This window comes from Tenrec ecaudatus, chromosome 10 (assembly GCF_050624435.1).
Source record: "Tenrec ecaudatus isolate mTenEca1 chromosome 10, mTenEca1.hap1, whole genome shotgun sequence".
In the NCBI taxonomy this organism is placed as follows: Eukaryota; Metazoa; Chordata; class Mammalia; order Afrosoricida; family Tenrecidae; genus Tenrec; species Tenrec ecaudatus.
The window spans coordinates 30,061,428-30,079,357 of NC_134539.1; the positions used below are offsets into that span (position 1 = coordinate 30,061,428).

The following is a 17,930-nucleotide window of genomic DNA, read 5'->3' on the forward strand; positions in this document are numbered from 1 at the left end:
TCAGAGAGATGGTTTATGTTTATATGCACCATACATTTTCAGTGTTTTTATGCAACCAGATTATGAAAAATTTAAGAAGTATAAATTGCTGAATAATAGCTACAATCTCTGCGATGACATAGAAAAAACTGTTAATAAAATGTGTGTTCAGAGCAACTAGCAAAAGACTAAAATACTACAACGAAACTCATGATAATATGAAATGAAAACTTTGGAGAAACTAAGTTTCAAAATGTTAGATAATATTACTTGATCAGTTGCTATGAGTGAGATTGTAAGATCTTTATAATCCTAAATCCACAAAATCTTTGCAAATATTGTACGATGATCTACTATTATAATCGCCAGGGACTTGACAGGAGCAGGGGTGTCAGAGCGGTCAATGTGCTTGACTGCTGACTGAAAAAGTAAAGCTTCTACTCCACCCAGGTGTGCCTTTGAAGAATGGCCTTGTGATGTACCCCCAAAACTCAGCCCTTAACAACACCACGGGACGCAACACACATGGGGTGGCCTTGAATCCGAGAGTGGTTATTAGTTCGGGTTAACAACCTGAGCGGAGTAGCCCCATTCAGTACAAGCCAGGCAAGTAATGCACCAAAGAGAGGCAGCTAAATTGAGCACAGGCAACCTATCCACAGAGCAAGAGTCCTAGCCCCCTGTGCTATCCTGGCTTCACACAGTGGAATTACACAGACCCAACTCAATACCAGGGCAGAATCGGAAGGAGGATGGTGCCACACAAGGCAATGCTTACTTCCGGTGTACATAGTCACGATGCATCAGAAGAACTCCACAGCACGTGACGGCCAGGCATCACTTGCTTCAGTAGGCTGCAGATCATGAGCCTGGTGGACTATGGCATGCCAGTTGACTGAGTTATCACAAGAGACTTTGTTTCGAAGCCTTCGAACTCAGGAAGCCAATCTTGAAAAGCTTTTGCTTATGTCTGTGGAGTATCTATATTTGTGTACTCGCAAATTGGCACTCACATGTACCTATCTATAATTATTCCTTTTAGTCATCTACAAGAAAAACCAGTCATTAGGGTATGACTTACATTTGCGGGAGCCCGGGTAGCATGCCAGCTACAATTTGAGCTGCAATTTACAAGATCGGCTATTTGAATCCACCGGCCACTCCTTGGGAGCAAGACTGTCTACTGCCACAAATCGAAACTCACAGGGGCAGTTCTACCCTGTTCTATAGGGTCATGATGAGTCAGCATCAACTCCATGGCAGAGAGTTTCCCTTTTTTTTGTATTTAAATTTATACACCTCCCACTAATGCCAACAGCAAAATTTTGTAAAGTTTTACCAACATCTGCACTTTGACATCAACCAATCATGCTATTGGAAAGCATCAATAATTATTGGTAATTGAAATATGAATAATGGAGAAAATGTAGAAAGGAAGGATTGGTAGTTGGAAAATATTGTCTTGGTGATAGAAAAGACACCAAAAATCTAATGATAAAATTTTATGAGACCAAAAACTTATTCACTGAAAGTATCTCATTTCAACTACATAAGTATTGTCTACACACATGGACGTCACTGGATGACTATCACAAGAATCAATTTTATTGCATCTCTAGAAAAAGATGATGGAGAAGCTTAATATTATTAGTCAAAACCGAGCCAAAGTTTAACTGCAGAACAGACCATCAATTGTCCACTTGCAAGTTCAAGTCGAATCTGAAGAAAATTAAAATAAGTTCACAAGAGACCAAATACAAACTTGCATATATCCCAGAGTTAATAGACCATGTCAAGAATAGATTGGGTTTGAACACTCTGAACACTAATGAATGCAGACGAGAACATCTGACGTGATAAACCAGAAAGTCATTAAAAAGATAGAGAAAAAGAATGTCAGAAGATGCTGAACCTTGTTCCTGAATGTAGAATAAGTAAAACAAACAGAAAAAATGATGATATATAAAAGCTTTCAAATGGCAGGTCAAGATGATAAAGTGCTATAATAAACGATGTGAAGACACAGAGTTAGAAAAAGAGAGGGGAAGAAACAAATCAAGCCTCGATCTCTACATGAAGGATTCTATCGGTAAAATACTGAACACAGGAGGCATTCACGGGAGGAAGGAAGAAATACAGTTACTTTACCAAAAAGAATTGGTTGCTTTTAAACCAATTCAGGAATTACCATTTGATCAAGAACCAAAGGTATTGAAGGAAGAAGTCCAGACTGCATGTGATACATTGTTGAAAATCAAGGATTCAGGAACTGACAAATACTTCGACATATGGATACAGCACTGAAAGTGTTAACTTATCTACTCCCTCAACACAAGAACACGTTTTTCTAATAACCTGGCATTCTGTGATGCTCACCTTCCCTGAAATGATCGCTGAAGACAAAATGGGTGCATAAGCAAAACGGGTGAAGAAAGCTGATGGTGCATGGCTATATAAAAGATATAGCATCTGAGATCTTGAAGGCTTGTAAATAAATGAGCAGCCATCTAGCAGGGAAGCAACAAAACCCACAGGGAAGAAGCGCACCAGCCTGTGTGATCATGAGGTGTCAATAGGATCAGGTATCAGGCATCAAAGACCCAGAATAAAAATCTTATCATTGTGAATGAGGGGGAGTGCAGATTGGAGACCCAAAGCCCATCTGTAAACAATTGGACATTGCCTTACAGAAGAGTCACAAGGAAGAGACAAGCCAGTCAGGGTGCAGGATAGCAACAATGAAATGTACAAATTTCTTTTAGTTCTTTCATGCTTTCTCTCCCCCCGCGCCTCCCCGCCCCGCATCATGTCCCCAATTCTACCTTACATATCTGGCTGTACCAGAACATGTATACTGGTACGAATAAGAGCTTGCAACACAGGGAATCCAGGACAGATAAACCCCTCAGGTCCAATAATGAGAGTAGTGATACCAGGAGGGTAAGGGGAAGGTGAGGCAGGGGAAGAAGAAAGTGAGAACAGATCACAATGATCTACATATCACCCCCTCCCTGGGGGATGGACAACAGAAAAGTGGGAAGGGAGACAGTGATTGGTTGTAAGACATGAAATAATAATAATTTATAAATTACAGAGGGTTCATGAGAGAGGGGTTGTGTGGAAAGTGAGCTGATACCAAGGGCTCAAGTCAAAAGAAAATGTTTTGAAAATGTTGGCAACATATGTACAAATGGGCTGGACACAATGGATGGGTGTATGGATTGTGATAAGAGTTGTAAGAGCCCCCAATAAAATGATTTTTTGAAAAAGGAAAGTGCTAACTTCTCTATGCCAGGAATTTTGGGAATACAGTTACCTGGTCAATGCTACCCAGTCTCATTCCAAAGTAGCTATGAACGTGTGCTGCCAATTCAGCAGACAGGTTCTGCGCTCCCTGATGACAGCTCTTTTTCTCGTCTCCTGTGCTTCTGCGTCACCTCAAACTCCAACACCTCAACTGCCCTGCAGAGTTCACAGAGGTCAGTCTGTGCTTGCTCTTGTTGAGTGTCCATGAGTTCATTTCTGGGCAAATAAATGGAAGTACCTACTCACCTCACCAGACTGCTCCATCTAAGTTACCCAGACTTTGATTTGTGATCGCCCCATTGCCCTAATGAAATAGCTTACTGTTCTTTCTATAAATTTCTCTCTGTACCATAATTTGATTTAGATGTCTGTGTGAAGAAATTTAATGGCTGCAGAATCATGCTATTAAGAAGCAAAGCCTTTTACAGGGGGCCACAACACTCAAAGCTTAAACTCGGGGGAACATGAGGAATCGGTACCCTCGCTTCTTTTCTAAATTTGTATTTCAGAAACAGGCCCCAAGAGATTAGTAGCTCCCAATCAGAAAGAAAACTACAAAATAATATCAAAGACCAAATCAGATAAGCTCCGCTGTTGCAAGTTACACAAGAGGTGGCCAGATCCCTAGAAAAGTGCCCATATGCCAGCCACAATTGACTTCATCAATCAGATTTAATGCTTGTTTCCACCATAAAAGTTCATTTGACATTTTCAGAAGGCCATTGTAATAGCATTTTGTCTTTAGAACATTATTCTTCCTTTGGCTGTGGTTTTATTACTAAAGAAACATGTCGCTCCCTAAAATTTTGAAATTATATTAAGGAAGAAATAAAAATCACTGCCTAATCATTGGCTTAAAGTTTTGGTACCAATCCCCTGGGATATTTATACACATGCTTAGAGTATTCCTGTCTATCTGTCAGTTCGTCCATCCACCAGTTTTTTGTTTTTAACTTTAAAAATTGAACACTGTATTCATCTTGGTTTTTCACAGAATATACTATGAAATGGTTCTTATCATTAAATAGTGATTTCTTAGACTTTCATCGAGCAGATGTGCTTTGGTTTAATTATCCCTCCCTTATTTAGCATTTAATTTTTCCACTTTCTGAAACAGTTCTGCAATGAGTATTAATTGAACCAAATCATTGTAGCCATTTCTAAGTATTCCCTTCAGCAATCTCTACAGATAAAACTGTAGGACAGTGTTTGCAAAATAAATAGATAAACAAGTAAATAAATAGATAAATAAGCAAGCTTTTGAAAGCCTACAGTTTTTACTGATAATTATTTTTCAGGAATTACTTTTATAGTAATTGCAATAATTACTTTTCAGGGCTGTCACTGTGTTTTATCCAATCTTTAAAAGTTGAAACTATCCTTTATAAATTTACCGCCATTTTAGAGGTAAAGTAGATAGATGGAGGGAGGGAGGGAAGAAGGGAGGGAGAGAGGGAGGGAGGGAGAGGTGGAGGGAGGGATAGAGTGGTAGGTTACGCGTACGAGTTTGGTTACTAGCAGTAAGGTTAGCAGTTCAAATCCATCAGCTGTTCCATGGGGGAATGTGAGGCTTTCTGAACTAGTAAACAGTTACAAACTTAGGAACCAAAAGGCGTACTTCTACCCTGTTCTGTGGCATTGCTATGCATCATGGTTGACTCAATAGCAGTGAGACATATTATCTATATTGTGATCATAACATTAATTTTTCCCTTCAGTTTTAGTCTATTACTGAGAAACACATTTTCCGTGTGTTCCCAATTGAAGAAACGGCCATAAACGTTACACGTCTCATTCTTTTATCATCTCAGGGTCTCGCGTGGTGAAAAGTTCTCAATGACTCCTCTCTTCTGGTCATGTACTCACTTACAGCATGATTAAAACAAGAAGATAAATAAGGGATGAAATTGTCATCAGAGACTGCCGATAGCTGCTCCCGGAGAGAAAGAAATGTTAAAAAGAGAAAGAATATGGCGTACACATGATCATGAAAAATGTCAAGAAGGGCTTATTCTCATTGGAAAAATGAAAGGGGCCTGGGGAGAAGCATGCTACTGTTCGCACTGGGCCTCCTCTCGTTTCCCTGCCAACGGATAGCCAATGGTTTACTAGCCACTGAAATCTGCTTGGGAAATTTGTAATCTTACATTAGTAGTAGTCATTGTAGCTAACTGGTTCCAGCACTTGGTTGCTAACCAAAAGGTATGTGGTTTGAATCCACTGGCAGTCCCAGGAGAAAATAGCTTGTGGTTTGCTCCTACAAAGATTACAGACTAGGGCATTCTATGGAGATGGGCATCTTCTGAGAATCACCACACTGTGGGAGTCACTAGAAGGCCATTGTAAGTCAGATTTGACTTGAATGCGTGTAAGAACAATATTTAAATTGTGAGCTTTGTATTAACTCTTTGTGACTGCTGTAATAAATTACCACACACTAAGTAGCTGAAAACAACAGAAACATACTGGAATCCAGAAGCTTAGGTCAAGATTTCAATAGTGCTCCCTCCAAAACTCTAGGAGAGAATCTGTTCTTTGCCTCTTCCGGCTCCTGGAAGCTGCTAGCGTTCCTTGGCTTTTGTCCGCATCATTCCAATCGTTGCCTTCTCCTCTACCAACTTACCCTCTTCCTACCTCGTATAAGAGTACATGGTATGGCATTTAGAATACTGAGAATATGTCAGGCTAATCTCCTATCTCTAAAGCCTTCATCGAATTACAGCTGTAAAGACCCTTTTCTCTAAATAAAGTGACAACTACAGATTCTAGGCATGATATCTTTGAGCCCATCATTGAGTCTATATAAAGAGTAATTAAATAAAATAATCTCAACAGTACCTTTGCTGGATTATATTTAAACCATATGATTAAGATAACATTTTGGTCCACTGGCAATGATTTTTGAGTAGCTGTATTCTTTATTTTCAGTATAGACAATATGCAATTGCGGCATTTTATTTTGTTAGCAGAAATGAAAGGAGTTTGGGGTGACATTTGAGTTTTATATCATCCTACCATTTCTTGGTCATCAAATATTGGCTAAGAGACTCTTGTCCTGGATTTAATTTGCACATCATTTATTGCTCTGGTTACTTTCTGAACTGTGGAACCAATTCCTCTAAAAATGAAACAAACAAAGGTCAACTTTAAATGGGGTGACATGTGAAGCTACTCATTTTGCCCAAGGGAAGTATGAGCTCCCTCTATTTCAGGTCGTGTGGACATTTTGAAATGCAAAAATCTTACATCAAAATGTTGACCCTATTAAATATTCAAATATTTCTAAATGAAGTGGAACTTGCATGTAAGTATATTTTGAAGAGAATTGAAAATGGGAGGAAACCCAGAGTTCATTATATGCACAATGTAGACCCCAACCTCACAAAAAACATGTTGTCAAACACTAAACTTTGAGAGAGCAGATGTATGGTATTCAGGAGGCTGTTCAGATGGCTTCCCTACATGATTTTAATCATTTTATTGTGAATCAAATGAGTATAGGACCCTGTGGAATGTCTTTATAAGAGAATTTCCATTAGCTGAACTAAAGGCTGCCTGTCAGCAGAGCACATTTCCCACATTTCCTTGCAGCAAACAAACATTCAAAAATTAATCCTAAAAACTACATTTCCCTGTAGAAAACTGATGCTTTAACTTATTTTTAAGAACCTTAATATCAAAAAAGAACTTAAATATTAAGAATGTTATGGAATTTTTTAAATCATTGGAAGACGTTAATAAATTAAAGGTAACTGAGGATGACTATATGTTTTAAGTTAATGCATTTGCATGTTCTGTCTTACATATGATACACATTTTATTCTCTAATTCTCTGAGCAGAACAGCTTCTTTATGTAATGAGGATGACAAGCATCTGGTACTAAAAAGCCCTTAGGATGTAATTGATTATATTAATCAATATCACCAAAATTCAAAATTTTTTATAAATATCATACTTATGATATTTAGAAATTCTGTATGCTTTATATCAGTTAGATTATTAGCCTGGATAAACTGTTCTAATAAACTTATTTTCAACATATTGCACCTTAACATCTCCAAATTTTATCAAGTATCTTAAAAGGAATACCAACAGATAAATCAACCTTTAGTATTAAAAAGGATGAAATGCATGAGAAATAGATGGATAAAAACATTTCAGGTTAAATTTCTGTGACTTGTCTTCCAATATCAAGGTTATTAATATTAAAATGGGGAGTTTGCGGGCCCTGCAGAATATAACTCTAGATTATTTTTAATCTGCCTAGGGTTTATTTTACCCCAAAGTCAGTATGACAATCCATCACCCATTGTTGCAGATTGAATTATTTTGGACCAGCATGAAAACTGGCATACTGTCATGCTATAAATTGACAAAAAACATATTTTAAGTTACAATAGATATTTAGCACTAACATTTTTCACTAACTTCAAATAGACATGTCCAATTTAATATGAAATATGCCATATATCATTATTTACATAAATCACATAAAGTAATTCTTTTCACTCTGAATTAATTATGCCAAGATTATCTGAAGGATGGGACATGGTTTAGATATGAAGCTAACTACCATTCTCTTACATAATTAATATTGGAAGGTGGCTCTTTCTTCAACTACTGGCAGATATTACAATGATGTGACTCATGTATTCAAGTGGGTAATTAACTCACCTTTAGACAAAACTGATTGAATGTGTAGATATCGAACAACAATGACTGATGGACTTGTAATGTACTACAATGTTCAGGAAAGCAACGTCTGCCTTCCAGAATTTTGAAATAATAAATTCGTGTTGATTTCAGCCATTTAAATTTATAGCAATTTGTTACAGCAACAATGGGATATTATATGATTTTTGGCACTGATAAGAGAAAGCTGCTGTAACAACTAGATAAAAATGCACACATAGCTTTGAAAGTGGACAATGGTCAGAGACTGGAAGAATTTTGAGAATTATAGAAAATGTCCAAACACAGAAATCATTAATAAAAATAACTGCTTGTATAGCAAAGTTGCATTTTTCCATAAGAGATTCACAGGCCCTGGGGGATCTATGGGGTTTCCTATTCTTCTAAGAAACCCTGGTGACTGCTAACTGAAAGGTCAGTGGTTCAAATCTACCAGCCGCTCCTCAGAAGAGAGATGTGGCAATCAGCTTGTGGAAAGATTGAGAATCTTGGAAAGTTCTCTGTCCTGATGGATCACTATGAGTCAAAATCAATTTAATGGGAGTGGGCTTTTATGCTGTCTATGTAATACAAAAAAAAGTCTCTATTTTCAAATCAGAAATGCACCAGAAACAGAACAAAGCAAAACAAATCTGTTTTAAGATTTTTCTCTTTTTTATTGGAGGAAGATAAAGACTCAATTAAATCTAGACATTAATAAAAATGAAAATGTTAATTTGAACATGTTGGTTATATATTTGAAAATGTATAGTAAAAAAACAGATGTAATTATTCACAAAAAGAATACAGAATTCCTCCACACACAAAGATGGATACGGGAGATTATTCAAATGCCTTAACTGGCATTAATGATATTAAAAATCATGAAAGGGCACTTCAATTGAAAACTTTAAAATACATTTCTGATCAATAATTCCAGATTGCCCTGGGTTTCCCACCCACCCTACCCCCTACTTTAGATGCTTATAATTGAACCCTTGAAACCTTTGATCATTTCCTCTGAAAGCTCTGAGCTTTCAGAACGTAAATTATAAATTTTATTTTCATTGAATATGCTAGCAAATAATGTTTATTTCCCAAAATGCATTTTTCTTAAGAACTGCACTTCTGATTCTAAGTCCAGCTCTTTCTATCTCTTTACAACTTGTTTTATTAGAACATCTTATGTTTCATTTTATTTCAGTATCATTTTGAATAAGAAGCCCTTACATTTTGTAACCCATAAACTGGAGTTGTTTATTGCTCCACATAATATTGTTCATGAAAATGATCCAGTCCATTCCTTTGCTATGTAATGAGATAAAATTACAGGGCCTTCATTCTTTGCTTTGAACACATCAATTCTGCCAACCTTGAGTTGGAAACATCAGAATTTCCTCCAGGAAGGCTGTTAAAATAGGAAGAACATATCCCTAAGTGGTGGTTGCTTCTTTTTTGTATACACATACCTATCACTTCAATAACGTCAGTGAGAGCATGCATAAATTGTTATGTCGAGAAGCAATATTATGCATTCTTTTATTAGATGTTATTTATTTTTCCAATGCTCTTCATATTGTAATTCTGATCACAAATCAACAATTTTGACACCACATGCATTTGTATGTAACCTGATCGTTTCTACATACCTAATATTGGGATTTTATAAATATCAAAATGCAGATTTTTTTTTGGTTCCACATTACATTTATTTTCAGTTAAATGTGCCAAATCTGCAGTGCCGTGAGAAAGACAGGGCACTAGCTTTGATCCCTCTACCAACCATGTAGTGCCCTTGTGCAGGACACTCGCTGTTGGGAGATGCTGTGGAATTCAATCCCACTCCGAGTGGCCTTAGGCGGCATGACAGACCACTGCACTGCCCAGTCCTACTCCATCCCCACAGTTGTTGCTATGTTTCAGCCCATTGCTGTAGACATTCATCAGTTCATCTCTTTGTTCCATTCCTCTTTTTCACTGACTCTCCATTTACCAAGCAAAATGCAGACATTTAATTTGGATCTATAACTTTCCAACTGGGGAGCTAAATACTCTGTCAAATGTCCTTTTACATCTTATGGTCATGCCATCTCTATTAATGCAGTGAATTCCTATAACAAGCCAATCAAGAACTTTGTTATGTAAGCATTTTTTTCCCAACAAAAACACTAGATAAAGCTACATATTTTTTTTTTGGTCTTCAGATAGCTTTATCATTCATCTTAAGAATTCCAAATTAGATAGCTGACAGGCATTCCTACATTGGCTGGGTTCATTTTTTATTAAATTAAATATGGAAGTAGAAGTCAAAAGCATTTGGTTGAAAGAAAAGTCCTAAATTCTGACAAGTAAATGCTTTTACATAATTTTTTGACATTGTAGTGCATTAATATTAATTTTACATTTAATTGATTGTAGATATTTCAAAAGTCTCATTAAAATAACTTAAACGTACTTTGGGGAAGCACAAAAACATTGCTGTAATCACTAACAAATGGAAAAGATACTTTGAAAATTAAAAGCTGATTAAAAAAGAAAATGTGTATTCAGTTAGGCTAGATACAGGGATAGATACATGTTTATAAAATCATGCTGGATAATGAGAAATACCAGTCATCAAGAAAAATTAGTTTCCTAGCTTTTTCAATAATAAAGACACCATGTGATCATGTTCTCCACATAAAGGGTCTCAGAGACTAACTAGTGCCTGCTAAAAGTTGGGAGGAGCATTGCAAGAATGCAGATGATGGTTTTAGAATCCCAAAGATCGATGACCAGAAAGAAACACTCTGCACTCCCAATTCTTGGGGGTTTCTCCCCAACTTACAGCAAGAGTTGATAGAGGATTCTATCCAAAATGAGACAGAATGCCAAAGCCACACAAGAGAACTTTTTTTAATGTGCATTAGTGGCATGGGAAAAAATATAAGATAGTCTTGAAAACAGGATGGACATGAGAGAACTGCTGACACACAAGCCCATTTCCACTTTCCACCTCTTTGTTCCCTGGGTCCCTGCCATTCCGGTCACTGGCCATCGAAGGAGGAGCAAGAATGTCTAGTTCACGATCTCAGTCTGCATCAGAATATTGCTCATCCTTTCCCTCGAGGCCAAGCTCTACTTCTCCTTCCACTGAAAGTGAGCAACAAGGGAAGACAGACAAAGAGGACAACTTCTACAAATAGCCGGGAGAGGAAAGTTCGTCTGGGAGTCGCAGTGGAATTGTCAATACCAAGTTTGTTTTAAAGCATGCAAGGGTAAGCAAAGAAGGGAAGTGAAAAAGGGGGAAGAAACAAATGAAAACAGTGAAAACTGGACTGGTTGCACAAAACTCACCAAACATTAAATATATTAAACATTAGACTTAATTGCATAAAACATATGTTTATAAATATCTAACTATATGATGTCTACAAGAGATCCTTTTAAAATATAAAGGCAGAGGTGTGTCATTGGATGGAATCAGATAAATATCACAATCAGCTTACTTAGTGCTTCATGGCCCAGTGTTTCTACTTTTCTAAAAATAAAGAGGAGCACTTCATGATGACAATGGGGAAATAGATCTATGTACATATATTTATAGGTCTACTATTAAGGTAGACGATAGACTGGGCCTCTACTCAAGTACTCCCTCAATGCAAGAATACTTTGTTCTATTAACCTGACATTCCATGATGCTCACCTTCCTGACACAATCGCTGAAGACAAAGTGGGTGCATAAGCAAATGTGGTGAAGAAAGCTGATGATACCTAGCTATCAAAAGATATAGTGACTCGGGTATTCATGGCTTGAAGATAAGCAAGCGGCCATCTAGTTGAGAAGCAACAAAGCCCACATGGAAGAAGCACACCAGCCCGTGTGATTATGAGGTGACGATTCAGTCATCAAAGACCCAGAACAACAACAAAAAAACATATCATTGTGAATGAGGGGGAATGCAGAGTGGAGACCCAAAGCCCATCTGTTGACAAGTGGACATCCCCTTACAGAAGGGTCACCTGGAGTAGACAAGCCAGTCAGGGTGAAGTGTAGCAATGATGAAACACTTTAATGCTTCCTCCCCTCCCCATTATCATGACCCCAATTCTACCTTACAAATCTGACTAGACCAGAGCATGTACACAGAAACAGATAAGAGCTGGAAACACAAGGAATCCAGGACAGATAAACCCTTCAGGACCAATATTGAGAGTACCCATACCAGGAGGGTAAAGGGAAGGTGGTGGGAGAAAGGAGGAACCAATCACAATGATCTATGTATAACCCCCTCCCAGGGAGATGGACAACAGAAAGTGGGTGAAGGGAGACATCAGTGTAAGACATGAACAAATAATAATAATTTATAAATTATCAAGGGTTCATGAGGGAAAGAGGGTGGAGGAGGGAGGGGGAGAATGAGGAGCTGATACCAAGGGCTCGAGTAGAAAGCAAATGTTATGAGAATGATGATGGCAACAAATGTATGAATGTGCTTGACACAATGGATGGATCTATGATCTATGGATTGAGATAAGAGTTGTATGAGCCCCAGTAAAATGATTTTTAAAAAGATCCATTCAACAAGAAGGCATAACAAGTATAGAGTTGTTTGCATTCAATAACATCTTCCACATATATGAAGCAGAAACTGGCAGAATTAAAAGAAAACTTAGATATTTCCACAGTCATAGTTGAAGATTGTAACATCCCTCTGTCCATATTTAGACAAGATAAAACATTATCAAGGACATAGAAGATACTAACAATACGAACCAACATCTTGGCTTGTATTTGTAGAATACTACATCCAACAATAGCCGAATAAATGTAAGTATATTTGGTACTTCTTTGAAGCAAGACATTCTAAGCTACAAAACAAGCCTCGGTCATTTCAAAAGATTAAAATCATACAGAGTATGTCTTCTGATCTCACTAATATTATATCAGAAATTAATAACAATAGGATTATTAAATGTCAGTAAAATGTCTAATGTAATGTAAACTCAACATTACATTTCAAAGTGAGCACTGGGTGAAATTAACTGAGTGTTAATGAAAAGTTGTGAAGTGCTTTGACAGCATTACATACAGGAAATTTTCAACCTTAAATGCCTATATTATTTTTTAAATATGCATCAAGAGAAAAATGAACAAATTACACCCACGCCAAACGGAAGGAAGAAAATAATAGTGATAGAGGCAACTAACAGAATAGGAAACGAAGAAAAACAACAGACAGTTCACTGAAATCAGAAGCTGGTTCTTTGGCAAGGCAGTCGGTCAATAAAAGTGGTAAATCTCTAGCTAGATTAATGTAGTGCAAGACAGGCGTTATCAATACAAAGACTGAAAGAACATTAATACACATGGTGGAACCAGTAAACGCATACGCTGAACTAATTTGTGCCAATAAATATTGATGAGATGTGTCCACTCATTTCTCAAAAGAAAAAACTTACCGCAACTGGCTCTGGAAGGAATAGAAAAATGGGAACCTACCCACATCAATTAATAAAACTTTCCCACAAGCACCTACCAGGCTGTACTCCATAATTAAGGGAAAGACACTACCCACTAGCCCTCCACAAGGTTTTTTTAAAAGCGAGCCAAATGGACACGCTGTCATTTGTTTCGAGTGACCAGCATTTCACTGATTACAAAATCAACAACCACAAAACATAAAATGAATGATTATTTTAGCTATCGATGGGTGTAAAGCATATGTGGTAAGGAAATTTTAGCAAATCAAATATATACAGCTCTCCCCTGCTCTCTGAAAGTAGAGTGTGCCCACGAGACCTTTCGTAAGTGGAAGTGGTGTAAAGGAAAGAAGCAACTAAATTAATTTAGATGGGGAAAGCAGTTTTGAGCATTCTCGGGCCCCCAAGTAACCTCCCAAATCACACATCAACTCTAAAATAACAGTCACATACGGTCAAAGCCGGGACGATAGCAGAAGTACCGCCCTGTCGAGTAGAACTCCTGGATGTGCCGAGCAGTTGTCAGGCGAAGAGCTGGGCCCACCCCTCTCCTGGCTCCGAGGGCTCTGGGCCGCCTTGAGCTGCACGCCGCAGAGCCAGTGTCAGTGCTAGTTGCTAGTTCTGGTTTTTGCCCTTTTTTTTGTCATGAAACCATAAATTCTCCTCAGGTTCTTGTTGCTGCTGCTGTTAGTCAAAACAAGTACTAACATGTCTTTTTAAAAAGTAGTGTACAGAAAATATCTAAAAAGCAGGGGATACCTGTCTTTATATGTGTACAAAGTGGCTTCCAAAAGCTGTCGGAAACTGGAACTTAAAGAGAATGGAATTTTCCCTGAACGTCTGAAGGCCCTGTGTCCGGCACCTGTGCTGCGTGAGTCGACAGGGTGCTAGGCTTGTCTGGAGGACCCCACTCCAGAGGCAGCACGAATAAGTTCTATATGTTGGATTCAAGACGTACAGACTATCACAGTGGGAAAGACGTGACTGGCAAAGAATGCCTCCATCATCAAAGGCAAACTCGGTGTCTGGATATATAAAACAAGCGAATATTTTTTGGAGGGTGTGGATACTTACCTGAAGAGAAAGTCCGAGGAACTTTTGAATTTGATGAAATATCTTTTTGGAATTCAAGTCACCCAAGAGGATGGAATGATCATGTACATATTTTAGACGCTGAAACATTCATGTGGAGCCAGCCTCTGACTACTGGTAAAACCCCTTCACCTCGTGCTGCCCAGGCCTCTGCAGCTGTTGGAAACAAAGGCTTTGCGTTTGGAGATAGATACCATGAATGAATGAATGAATGAATGGATGAATGAACGAACGAACGAACGATCTTAATCTGGATTCATGGGAGTGGAATGAGTTAATCCCACCAGGCATTTGCCCAGTTGGTAGATCTTGGCACTCATTAACACTGGTTTCTTCGGATCATCTTTTTCTCTTTGGAGGATTTACCACTGATCAACAGCCATTAAGTGACGCCTGTGCTTACTGAATCAGTAAAAATGAATGGATACAGTTTAATCATCCCTACTCTGAAAACCAAGCTTCTGGCATACAGCCTGTGCCGGCGATGAAGGAGAAGTAATTGTTTTCAGTGGTGTACCAACAATTGCCCATCACAGAGCTGCACAAGGTAATGAAATACATTTTTAGTTCAGCTAACATCTCTTGTAAGACTAAGCTTAGAAGCATCTACTTGTTTTAAAGAACTATTAGCCAACTCATGGAACTGCCTTCCAAAACACTTTCTTCACTGTGTTAATCAGAGGTTCGGTAGTAATAACACTTCAGGATCTTAAGGTCTCATGAGGCCTCTGATTACCTTGCATGGACAGCAATTCTGTAACATCACAGAGTGGTATCATTTGTATAATTATATGCATTTTTGTAGTTTGCAGCGTTTAAATTTTAATGTGCATGTGAATGGCATAGAGAACCTATTTTTATGTCTAAGATGTTTGCAATAAACGTATTTAACATTAAGGGGGTTTTACCCCAAGGGGTGGGGGGAGCATATACAACCCTGGTATATATGCTTCACTATGAGGTAGTGTGCACATGGGTGCATGCATGCATGTGTGTTGAGTGGATTAAAATGACAATACATCATTGTGGGGATTGGGTACTCTTGAAACGAGCAAGGGAAGGATACGCTCTGGTTCTAAACCTCTGCTGCTGCTCCGCTTGAATTTTCATGTCAGGCTAAAGCCATCATCTCCTATCTTTTAATATGCTCTTCATTTGACATGAAAGGTAAATCAGGAAACTCTCAGTTTTCCATTGTTAGAGACCAGCTCTCTGTTCTTCCTCAGCGAAGGCCTTCGGGACAGAGAGAACTGCTCCCTGGATTGGTCTAAACTGATCCTTACAGGAACCTAGAACTCCTTGTCATCCAGCCTGCCCGATTCACCGTGACCTTACAGAAGGTCTCTGAGACTCACTTTTCTCCCACAGAGGGACCAGTCGATTTGACCAAACCTCAACCCAAGAACGCAGGGCTTTCTCCTGTGGACGAAGCAGCCGTGAGTCCAAACTGCGGTCTTTTTGACTAGCAGCCAAGGACACCACCACCCGGGCGCCTCAGTTCTGCCTTCAGGTCTTGAAAGAAGGGGACTCAAATCTTTGCATTCATTTTGAGGAGTCACTTGGTAACCCTTCAGGCTGTTCCCTTGGGTGCACTTCACATCTGTGATGTCTGTGAAACAAGGCATCCCTGGGTCTGAATATTAGATATGACATAAGCTATGATCACTGGTGATTGGAAAGGTAGACAGCGAGAACTGGAGTACATTTAGTGGTGTCATTTTATATTTCTTCTTATAGATTTTGTGCTTAAAACTTAAAAGAAGAAACTATGAAAATTGCAGGTGTGATATTTTGGTTGTTAAGTGCAATTTTTATTTCACATATCAAATATATTTTCCCATAGCATGGTTTTAATTCTAAGAAATAATAACTGAAGAGGGGCACGTTAGTAACTCCCTCCTCTGGTATTCACTACAGTCAGCCTGCCATGGCTTCCTTTATGAGGCTCCCTCTGTCCATTCATCTCTCATGTAAAAACCAAACCTACTGCCATCAGCCCATCCCAATTCAGGATGATCTTACGGAGCGTTTCTGAGGCTGTCACTGCCTGTGGGAGCAGACAGCCTCCACAGAGCAGCTCATGGAAGCCCTCTACTTTTTAATTTCAATTTGTCTGGTGTTCTGCCTCGCCCTGTAAACTGTCGGCTCTGTGAAAGCGAGAGAGTTATTTGCTCATCTCTGTCTGCACAGCACCTCCCTCTGTTTCTGTGACACAAATGATCCTTCAAGGAATGAACAAATATACTGAGAGCACAGAGCGTACTATGAAGACCTGGAAAAGCGAGTGACAGAGTCTCTGACTCCATCCCTGCTGGCTAGAAAGCAAGTGCCCGGAAAAGAGTAGGAAGGAGAGAGCAGCGAGTATGGAATCAGAACTGTGGAAGCAGTTCATGCACATTTAGTGAGATGCTTTCTCGAGCATTAATAAGGCAGCTTCATCGAACGCAAGGAAGTTAGAGATAATAAGCATCTTTTTATCGCAGAATGTTTCCTTCTCTTTAGTCAAGCTTGATGGATGCTGCCTTCCAGTGACTCCAGCTCTGGGTCAGGCCATCTTGCCCTTCCGCAATGATCAATATTGCCAATGGCGCACAGAGCGCTCAAGGAAAGGTCGCAGTGGAAATATCTAATCGGTCCTAGTCAGCCGTGCTTACAGCTGGAGTCTCCCCCAGTTTTGAAGCCTGGCTCTCACCATAAGTGTGTCGAGTTTTAAGCCAGGTCCCAGTGCCACCACTTCTATTCAACACTGTATTAGAAGCACTTAGATGAAAATAAATAAATATAGGGACCCAAATGGGGGGAAAGTATCTCCATTCATGAATGATACAATTCAATATACAGAAAACTGCAAAGAACACACAAGCAAACCTCTTGAGCTAATAGAAGAATTTACTAAAGTTGCAGGGTGCAAGGACAGCAAACAAAAGTCAGTTGAGTTTCTGCACAGCAGCAACGGCAAATCGGAAAGGAAAACTAGAGAAACAGTTTCATTTGCAGTAACATCCCAGAGAATAAAATAACTAGCAATGATCGTAATCAGTGACACGAAGGGCTAAACAGCAAAACTGCAAAACACCATTGAAAACACGTAAACAAAACTTACAAAACCAGAGACACGCCCTATGTTCATGGGTTGGACTACTTGATATTGTTAAGCAGTTGATCTTACCCAACATGATCTATAGACTCAATATGATCTTGCTTCCAATTCTAAAAGTTCTCTTTAGAAATGGAAAAATCCATCTGCAATTTTATATAGAAAGGCAAGAGAGCCTGAAGATTTGAGATAATACTAAGCAACTAGAAAGTAGAACTGATTCACACTTCCTGATGTTGGAACCTCACTTGAGTTAGCAAAATGTGTGTCCCAGATCTAGTTACACTAATGACAAAGATAGAGAGTAGCTGTAGAGGCTGC

The 17,930-nt window shown here is 38.7% G+C and overlaps 1 pseudogene; it reads left to right on the forward strand.

The window, feature by feature from the left end:
* LOC142458460 (kelch domain-containing protein 2-like) overlaps positions 1-15,225 on the forward strand; it is a 74,814-nt pseudogene extending 59,589 nt beyond the window's left edge.
* The last annotated feature ends 2,705 nt before the right edge of the window (positions 15,226-17,930 follow it).